General features: G+C 44.2%; 1 protein-coding gene across 2 annotated transcripts in view; it reads right to left on the bottom strand.

Annotated features, from left to right (window-relative positions):
- The window catches only part of WAPL (WAPL cohesin release factor), a 67731-nt gene extending 66263 nt beyond the window's left edge, over positions 1-1468 (bottom strand). For both annotated transcript variants that reach the window (XM_042456833.1, XM_042456834.1), the window contains exon 1: positions 1331-1468. The gene's annotated coding sequence lies outside the window, so the exon portion shown is untranslated. The remainder of the gene's footprint in view (positions 1-1330) is intronic.
- Positions 1469-9659: the final 8191 nt, after the last annotated feature.

Here is a 9659-nt window from a genome sequence, read left to right as displayed (position 1 = left end):
CCAGTGTCTGTCGGACGTTGACCACAGAGTTTGCGCAGGAGGACCTAGAGATTCCCAGAGAGGCTAAAACATGGTGTTTATGTTATTTATGGTTTATCCATATTCAGGGGGGTTTTGTGCCCCTAACCCTGGCGAATACTTTCCACTACTGGTCCTCTATAAGGGTCACTGGGTACTTCCAACTGTGGATACTTTATAATGGTATTAAAAAGGAGGAATGAATGATAAAGAGGCTGGAATTGGCCTCAGTGTTGGAGAGATAACCCAGTTTGGCAGTGCTTTAGCTCTTTGCTGTGGAATTCTGGGAGCTGGAGTTTGTTGTGGGGCCCAGAGCAGAGAACAGTGAGGGATTGGGCCCCAGGGAGGGAGCCTAAAAGGGAGCCTTTCGCAACTGTCCTCCTCCGAGAGAAGGTTTGGAAGGAGAGGCCCCGAAGCCGCCGGTGGGGAACAGGAGTCGAGGGAGGGAGGGAGGGAGGGAAGGAGGCCCCTCCATGGCTCTGCCAACCAAGGCGGCGGCGGCGGCGACGAGGACGTCTCCCTCCCCGGATGACACTGAGCCACCTGATCTTTCACGGCCTCCCAGGATTGGAAGGGCCTGGAAGGGAAGGAGAAGAAAAAGGAGGAGGAAGGGAAGGAGAAGATGGAGGACTGGAAGAAGGAGATAGAGGAGGAGGAAGAAGAAGAGAATGAGGAGGAGATGGAGGGGGAGAAGGAGGCACCCATCTTGTTGGGGGCCGTTAGTTTACAGCTGGACGCTGTTAGTTCAGTATGAAGAGGTGTATAGAGAAGAAGCGGTTCGTTGGAGGAGGAAAAGGAGGAGGAGGAAAAGAAATGAGATGGAGGAGGAGAAGGAAAGGGAGGAGAGGAGGATAAGAACAAGGAGGAGGAAAAGAAAGAGCAGGAGGAGAAAGAAAGAAGAAAAGAAGGAGAAGGAGGAGAAAAAGACGAAGAGGAGAAGAATTAAAGGGAGGAGAGGAGGATAAGAACAAGGAGGAGGAAGAGGAGGAGGAGGAAAGGAGAAGGAAAAGAAAGAGCAGGAGGAGATGGGCGACAAGGAGGAGCAGGAGAAAAAGACGAGGAGAAGGAAAAGAAGGAAGGAAAGAAGGAGGGAAACAAGGAGGAAAGGGAAAGAAGCAGAAGGAAGAGAAGGAGGAGGAGAAGGCGACGGGATCCCGGTCTGGTTCTCCCGGGCGAAGGAGGGAGCAAGGGCCTCCCCACCCAGCCCCCCTCCTCCCTGGCCCTGACTCCGAGGCAAGCGCGCAGCCATCGGGCCCGGTCCTCCCCGCACGTCCCTTCGGGAGCCGTCGGGCCCTTCCCCTCCTTGGCCTACCAACTCGAGGGTCGGAGGTGGGTGCTCAGGGGCTGCCTTCCGGGCCCTGTGTGCCTCTCTCTCGCTCGCTCTCTCCGGGCGACGCCCCCGGGCCTCCCTTGGGCTTACGGCGCCGGCTCCGTCGAGGGCCTCCTCCTCCACCTCCTCCTCCTCCGTCGCCTCCTCCTGCGGCGCCGCTTCCTCCGGACGCTTTGGGCGAGGGAGACTGCTATTACTACTACTACTCCTACAGCGGCTGCGCTCTGCACAGGGCCCTGGACCATCTCTCCGCCATTTGCCCCTCTCTCGCTCTCCCCTTCCTTCGCTTCCTTTCCCTTCCCTTCCGTCACTGCGCTTCGCACACACTCCGCGCCGCCTCGGCCAATCACAGCCCGCCTTACTCAACCGACAAGCCGGGCGGCGGCGCGCATGCGTCCAGGGGAAAGATTTCCCTAGTGCGCATGCGCGTCCTCGTCGAGGCGCTCTTCCTCCTCCGTTCGGGTCCTTTCGGGAATTTCCGGAGCACTTCCGCTGACTCGCCGCCTCCCCTTGGCAACTGACCTCCCCCTCCACTGCCTCAGAATGCCTTCCGGCATTCTCAGGATGCATTACGTCACTTCCCTCTTTTACAGAGCTGCCGTTCTACTTACGCTATTCCGGTTGCCTCCTCCTGTTGCATTCTGGGATTTGTAGTTTAGGGAAAGGCATTTAGAATCCTCAGCCAGAGAGGTCTTAGGCCTCGCTGGACTACAAACCTCAGAATGCAACACAGCAGTAGAAGTGGAATATGGCTAGTATCGTAGGATCACAGATTTGGAAGAGATCTCCAAATGCCATCCAGTCCAAACCCCCTGCCATGCAGGAACTCACACTCAAAGCACCTCAACATAAAACTATACAGTTGGAAGAGACCCCAAGGGGCCAGCCAGCCCCCTGCCATGCAGGAACTCACAATCAAAGCACCCCACATAAACCTATACAGTTGGAAGAGACCCTAACGCAGTGGTTCTCAACCTTTGGCTCTGCTAATGTTTTGGACTTCAACTCCCAGAAGTCTCACCCAGCTTGACCAAATGATCAGGGATTCTGGGAGGTGAAGTCTAAAATGCTTGGAGGAGCCAAGGTTGAGAACCACTGCCCTAAGGGTCACCCAACCCCCTGCCATGCAGGAATACACAATGGAAGCATCTTCAACATAGAATCATAAGAGTTGGAAGAGACCCCCAACGGGCCATTCAACCCCCCTGCAATGCAGGAATACACAATCAAAGCACCCCAGCATACAAACATAGAGTTGGAAGAGACCCCCAATATCCACCTAGTCCAATCTCTATGCCATGCAGGAACTCTCAATCAAAGAACCCACAACAAATGGTCATCCAGCCTCTGTTTAAAGACCTCCAAAGAAGGAGGCTCCGCCACACTGAGGGTGTCTGTTCCACTGTTTAACAGCTCTTACTGTCAGGATGTTCCTCCTAATGTTGAGGTGGAATCTCTGTTCCTGTACCTTGAATCCAATGGATCCGATTCTCTGAAGCCACAGTAAACAAGCTTGCTCCATCCTCAATATGATGCCCCTTCAAGTCACCTCTACACCATCTCTTGTGCACTGCAGTTTGGGACTCAGTCTGGGCTGAAAGGCAAATGTATATACAGCGGGCCCTTGTTATCCGCTGGGGTTTAGTTCCAGAGCCCCCCATGGATAACAAAATCCGTGGATGCTCAAGTCCCATTAAATACAATGGCATAGCAAAATGGTGTCCCTTATATAAGATGGCAAAATCAAAGTTTGCTATTTGGAATTTATACTTTCAAGTCGTGGATGCTTGAATCCATGGATTAAAAAACAGTGTATAAGAAGGGCTGACTATATATAAGGCATATGTATATACATGTGTGTACACGCACGCACACTTCTTATATTTAGGTCCAGGTTACCTACAGGATCACCTTCTCCCATACAATCTGTATGCTCAGGTCCTCTGAGAAATGCTTTCTCCAACTATCCAGGACTACACTAGCAATGGTTCCCCAGAGAACCTTTTCATCTGCTGGCGCCAGACTGTGGAATGGCTTGCCGGAAGAGATGCAACAGCTGAAAACTGACTGATTTTAAAAACAGCATTATAGGAGATTATCACGTTCCGTTTAAAGAGCCTTATCCCAGACGGGATAGAGGCACGTTTAATTTTAAAAACAGATCTTGTTGCATTCACCTGTGGCCAGGCAAATGCAACCCCTATACAGCCCGGATGCCAGGTGGGCTTATTCTGCAGCTTTTCAAGAACAGTGGACAGCCAAGAAGACAAAGAAATAGATCCTTGAACAGATCAAGCCTGAACTCTTTCCAGAAGCCAAGTTGATCAAATTGAGGCTGTTGTACTTTGGCCCCATCATGAGAAGGCATGGATCACTAGAAAAGACAATAATGCTAGGAAAGGTAGAAGGTAGTAGAAAGAGACAAAGACTTAAGAACAGATGTATAGACTCAATCAGGGAGGACACGGGCTTGGGCCTGCAGGACCTGAGCAGAGGAGTCTTGGAGGTTTATCATCCTCTATGAGTTCGACTCAAGGGCAGCTAACAACAACATAAGGAAAACTAATATACTGGCTGTTTGCTTCTTCAACATCCTTTCCCACTGTTATTTAACTGCTTATCTTCTCTGCTACAGACTGAATATTAAATATAGAAAATATCTTCTGTATTTTCTTTTCTATTATCATCGTTGTGTGCCTTTCAAGTCTTTCCCAACTTATGGCGACCTTAAGGCAAACCTATCATGGGGTTTTCTGGCAAGATATGTTTAGAGGCGGTTTGCCATTGCCTTCTTCTAAGGCTGAGAGTATGTGTCTTGCCCAGGATCACCCAGTAGGTTTTATGGCTGAGCTGGGAATCGAACCCTTGTCTTCAAAGTTGTATTCCAACACTCAAACCACTATGCCACACAGTAATATTTATCATTATTGCGAGTGTATTTCTTTAGCTTTTCTGTAATTCAAGTTCTCTGGACAGTTCATTAAAATAGTTTATTTTATTTCTTTTAAGCAACCAACTAAAATGTCTATCTCTCTGGGAGACGCTGGTATTTTGTGAGCATAATCCATCAAAAATTAAGTGTTAAATCACAAAGAATTCACCAGGAAAGCTACAGCCTGAGATTACTTGCGGCTACTTCCATATCATTGCGTGCTGAAAGGGGCTTACTCTCAAGTAAGTTTTGTACTGCAATATAAATATAAGATGTAAATCTACTTAACTCTGTGGAATTTAATATCCACATAAGCATAGGATCAAGCTTCACTGTGTGCCTTGAAGCACAGACTTAATGAAATTTAACTTTGGCTATTTAACTAGAGAGAGAGAGAGTTAAAGAATATAAAATAAATCCATGGTTGATGTGGTTGTTATTATAAACTATGCACTTGCAAATTTAGTTCTTCAAAACGGAAAACCTTAGAACCAAGTTTCTATGTCTTTATTGCCTTCTGTACCTTGAAAACTGGACACACTCTTCCTGGGAGTTTCTGCAGGAATATTTGTTTTAAAGTCAGTGGCAACTAGTGAGTATCATGATAACACAAATTATTTCTTCAAGGAGAAAGTTTTATCTGAGTTATGCACTGTACCTCCGATGAGATGTGTATGACAAAAATATGACTATCCTATATCATTTGCAGGAAGTATAGATATGTTGTATCTTTGAAAGAGGAGCCTAAAAATATTCCTTTGGGCATGAGAGAGGCATTTCTGCTTCTTAACTGTTTAAAACTGGATTCCTAGGTCTATTTGAAACTACTCTGGGACAGATGTTGCATTAAATTTTGCTTTTACCTTTACTGAAAAGAACTTAAAGCAGCAATCTACCCTCACAATAATCCTGCTTAGACAACATATCAAGGGGTAGACATGTTGACCATATATCGAAATACAATAACATCTAAAATCCACAAAACAATGATCACTTTTTTGGGGCTAGCCAAAATGCAGCACGTATGTATATTGCAACATGTATGTTGTGCATTTTGGTTGGCCCAATAAAGGAATCACTATTTTGTGGGTTTGGGGTGTTATTGTACCTATTTAGGAGGTTAGTTTCAGGTGGGGGCATGTCACAGGCACCAGGAAGCAATGAACGGAGGAGCAGATCTTAAAAGTAACTCTTAGTCTGTGGTAACATATGCTTTTTCATTCTGCACAAACCCACATTTTCCTCTTTCCCCTTCTATATAGCTAGGCTTGCCATATCCCGCCTGGGGGTGGGACTTTCCTGGTTTGGGGTGGGTCCGCACGGTCCTGCCCCGGTTTGCCCCCGCCCCCGGGCTGAGGGGAGGATTCCCTCCCCGCTTGGGCTCTGCCCCCGCCGCCGTCGTGGCGAGGCCGGGGGCCCAGGCCACAAGGGAAAGCCTCCCTGAGGGGAGGATTCCCTTGCCGCTGGGGCTCCGCCCCCGCCGCCATCGCGGCGAGGCCAGGGGCCCAGGCCGGGAGGGAAAGCCTCCCTGAGGGGAGGATTCCCTCGCCGCTTGGGCTCTGCCCCCGCCGCCGTCGCGGCGAGGCCGGGGCCCAGGCCAGCAGGGAAAGCCTCCCCTCAGTGAGGCTCCTATTCAAATGTAGGATACACAAAAAATGTGTCCTACATTTGAAAATTTTGTCCTACATTTCCCCCGGTTTGGAGGTCCTGACGAATGGCAACCCTATATATATCTTATCATACTCATGTCCCACGTACTGGTTTCTATAACTTTATTCTTACTATAAATCTGACTTGTGTGTTGGGACCTGATGAGTATGAAGGATCCGAAAGAAGAAAAACTCTGTCTTCAATAAGCAAATTAGGGTCCAGGAAACAAATTAGAATTGAGCATGTAATTAATTATATGCAGATTGTGGTTCCTGATGCAAAGCATTTATATTTCTGTATTTTGATTTTTGGCCTATCAGTTTTTTGTTGTTGTTTTTTAAATTGACATGAGATACATACACAGAGAGAGCTGTATAAGACCCACTCCTGCCTCCATGGAGGAAATTGAGTTTGTGTGCTATCGAATTTAATTAAAAGATCGTATATTCAGAGTACTAATGATGAAACAGAAATAAAGTCTAGCCTACTAACAGCACTTGTATGCATAACATGATTTTCAGAGCTTTATAAAGTAGGATTGAACAAGCACCAGACAACAATAATAGTTAGCAATTATGCTGCATGTTTCAAATATCCAAAGGACTATAATTTTTACATTTACCCATTGAGATACATCAGTGTATAATCCCTATGTTGTTGGCATTAATGCTAATGCTGAGAGAACAGTGGCTTGCCTATGGCCACCTACTGAGTTTGTTTCAAAGTGCTGGTTATGACATACAAAGCTCTATAATGCTCACATCAAGTTATTTGAAAGATCATATTCTCTCATCCTAACTGACCTATGTTTTGTGATCTTCAAGAGAGGCCTTTCCTTCTGTCTGATCACCATGAAACCTGGTGAGAACATGGCAGATGGCCTTTTCTGTGCCTGCTCTGAGACTCTGGAACTCTCTTCCAAGAGAGGTTAGACTGGCACCTTCCTTGCTGTCTTTCTGCAGCAAGTGAAGAAACACACACACACCCTGCTTTTAGAAAAATTATTCCAGCAGGCCTTTGAAAATTATTTTTTATAATTGTTTCTAACTCATTTTAATTTTCTGATAGTTTGTTTTTCAACTTTTGTATATTGTGAATTTTTAATTATGTCTATTTTAACTGTTTTAAGCTGCCTTGACCCCTAAATAGCAGAAAAGACAAGATGATGATAATTTCTGCAGTAAGATGACAGCTGCAGACTCAAGCAATCAGCATTAAGCAACAACAGCTCCAGTAAAATCATTCTTAGTTCAGCATTGACTGAAAGATAAGGCCAATGCAATTTTAGGCTGCATCAATAGAAGTATAGTGTCTAGATCAAGGAAAGTAATAATGCCACTTTATTCTGCTCTGGTCAGGCCCCACCTGGAATAGTGTTTCCAGTTCTGGGCACCACAATTTAAAAAGGATGTTGAGAAACTGGAGTGTGTCCAAAGGAGAGCGACTAAAATGATGAAGGGTCTGGAAACCATGCCCTATGAGGAACGACTTAGAGAGCTGGAGATGTTTAGTCTGGAGAAGAGAAGGTTAAGAGATGGTGTCCCTTATATAAAATGTAAAGTCAAGGTTTGCTATTTGGAATTTATACTTTTTTTTTAAAAAAATGAAGCTGTGGGTGCTTGAATCTGTGGATAAAAAAATCCATGGATAAGACTGGCTGATTGTATAAACAATCTCTACCCACACTACCTGTCCTCAGGCATATGGAACAAACCACCAGGTCACCTTTCTACCATGTCTACCCCAGATTTGTCCTTCGTGGACTAGCACATTTTTCATTATACCAAGATTACCTGGAGGTAGGGATATTTGTTTGATGGCCTTTATTGCATGGCTGAATAATTACAGCCTTAGAGATATTGTTGGACTGCAGCTCGCATCAGCCCAAGCAAGCATAGTCAGGATGCTGCAGATTTTAATAATAATAATAAATAAAATATTTATTTATAGCCCGCCTTTCCTCAGATCAAGCAAGGCAAGCAATACCTAAGTCATAACTCCTTATCCCTGCTTATAGGTTAACAATTGTTTGAATCCTAAGTTTCTCATTATTACAATTAGTTTCTGATCTAGTATAATCTTCTACTTAGTACTTTTGCTTAATCAGCCTGTACAGTCATTTTAATTTGGCAGCAGGAACATTATCCTCAAAGTATGTTGAAGGGAACTAACCTTGCTATAGATTACTTTGACCTAATAATCAAAGAACAAGAGGGCTTCTTTTGGTGGCAGCACTCAGCTAGTGGCTGAAGCATTATAGCAAGTACTAGCCATCAGACTATCTGATCATATGATATCTCAATCTCTTTTCCGGAAAGAAATATATGTCCGTTATTCAGTCTTGTAAAAACAAATCTGAGTGGACAGTTTAGACAGAGGGCTATCATAGTTCATTTATTGTACAGAAGTTTCACTGAATGTACCCCAAACGCAATGCAATTATTCATTGCATCCTAAGAAAAATAGGTAAATTCCAAAATGTAGTTTCGTAACATTGTAACCATTCAGCATCAATCCTAATGGAATTTTCTCTTTGGAGAAATGATAGAGAAAAATGATGGAGAAGTATCACTTCATGGTGACCTTTCACATGTCCAGTTCCTTCTTCCCTATAAGTTGAAATACAAGAGCTGCAAGCTTGAATGGAAGCAGGGTGTGAAACATCTTTAAATTACTCAAATATTTACATTTAAATAGAAATGATTTCAGTTTACACACAGTTTACATTAGGGATTAGATGTGAAGGAAACTATTGTGTCGTCCTTCATTTGACCTGTGGTACTGTCTTTCATACTCATTGTTTTAATCAACATATCAATGACTCCAAATTCTGGGTTCTCATTCCTGACCTTTCCATCAAATCACTTATTTCTTTATCCAAATATTTTCTGTCTCATATTGCACTGTTTAATAACTCAATTTGTAATTGTAAAGGGCTCCTCAATGGGATCATAAGCATATATGCTTATAAATAAGCATCACTGAGTTTAGTATGGCTTGTTTCCTAGAATAAATGTGATTAGAATAGCATTTCTATCTTTGCTTATTTTGTTTTGGTTTTTTAACAATCATCTACCCTTTTCACTTTCAGAAGGCTTTAGTCTGCCCTGCACCAACTATGAGTGCTTGGTGTCATCCCAATTCTTCCATTTTAATTCCTCATTCTGTTAGTTATCAAGCCCTGCCTAAACTTACTATTTGTTTGATTTCTTCACTCCCTTTTAAATGTCTTCTACTAGCCTTGTCTTTCCTCCTTTAGGAGATAGTGTGGAAATCCTATCCATTCATCTTCCATGTGACCTCACCCTCTACAATCTTCAATGCCTACAAAGAAGTGTATCTACATCTGTAACTCAAGTCAACACTTCATGTATACAGTATCACAAAACTCCAGCTCACAAAGGTTTATGCCATGCTACCAGTGTTAGTATTTATCATGCCATAAAACCTTTCATTTTGGCAACAGACTTACATGGCTTACCCTCTGGAAATAAAGACAGGTCCACATTCCAATTTTTACAGTACTGTACATAATTGGATAGAATTGGATAAATGGCTGAAGACAGCAGAAGAACAAGAAGACGCAAAAAGTGCAATTTCATATATTTAAATTTTGTATTAATCTGTTGTTGTTATACCCAGTTCTTGCTCTCATGTTTCCTTTCGAGGACAAATGTTCTTTGTCTACCGTCTCATTGTAATCCAGACGACAAACACACTTCAGGTAAT

The sequence above is a fragment of the Sceloporus undulatus genome, chromosome 3 (genome assembly GCF_019175285.1).
Source record: "Sceloporus undulatus isolate JIND9_A2432 ecotype Alabama chromosome 3, SceUnd_v1.1, whole genome shotgun sequence".
In the NCBI taxonomy this organism is placed as follows: domain Eukaryota; kingdom Metazoa; phylum Chordata; class Lepidosauria; order Squamata; family Phrynosomatidae; genus Sceloporus; species Sceloporus undulatus.
Note: the sequence above shows the minus strand (reverse complement) of the source record. Positions and strands in the feature narration are given on the sequence as shown.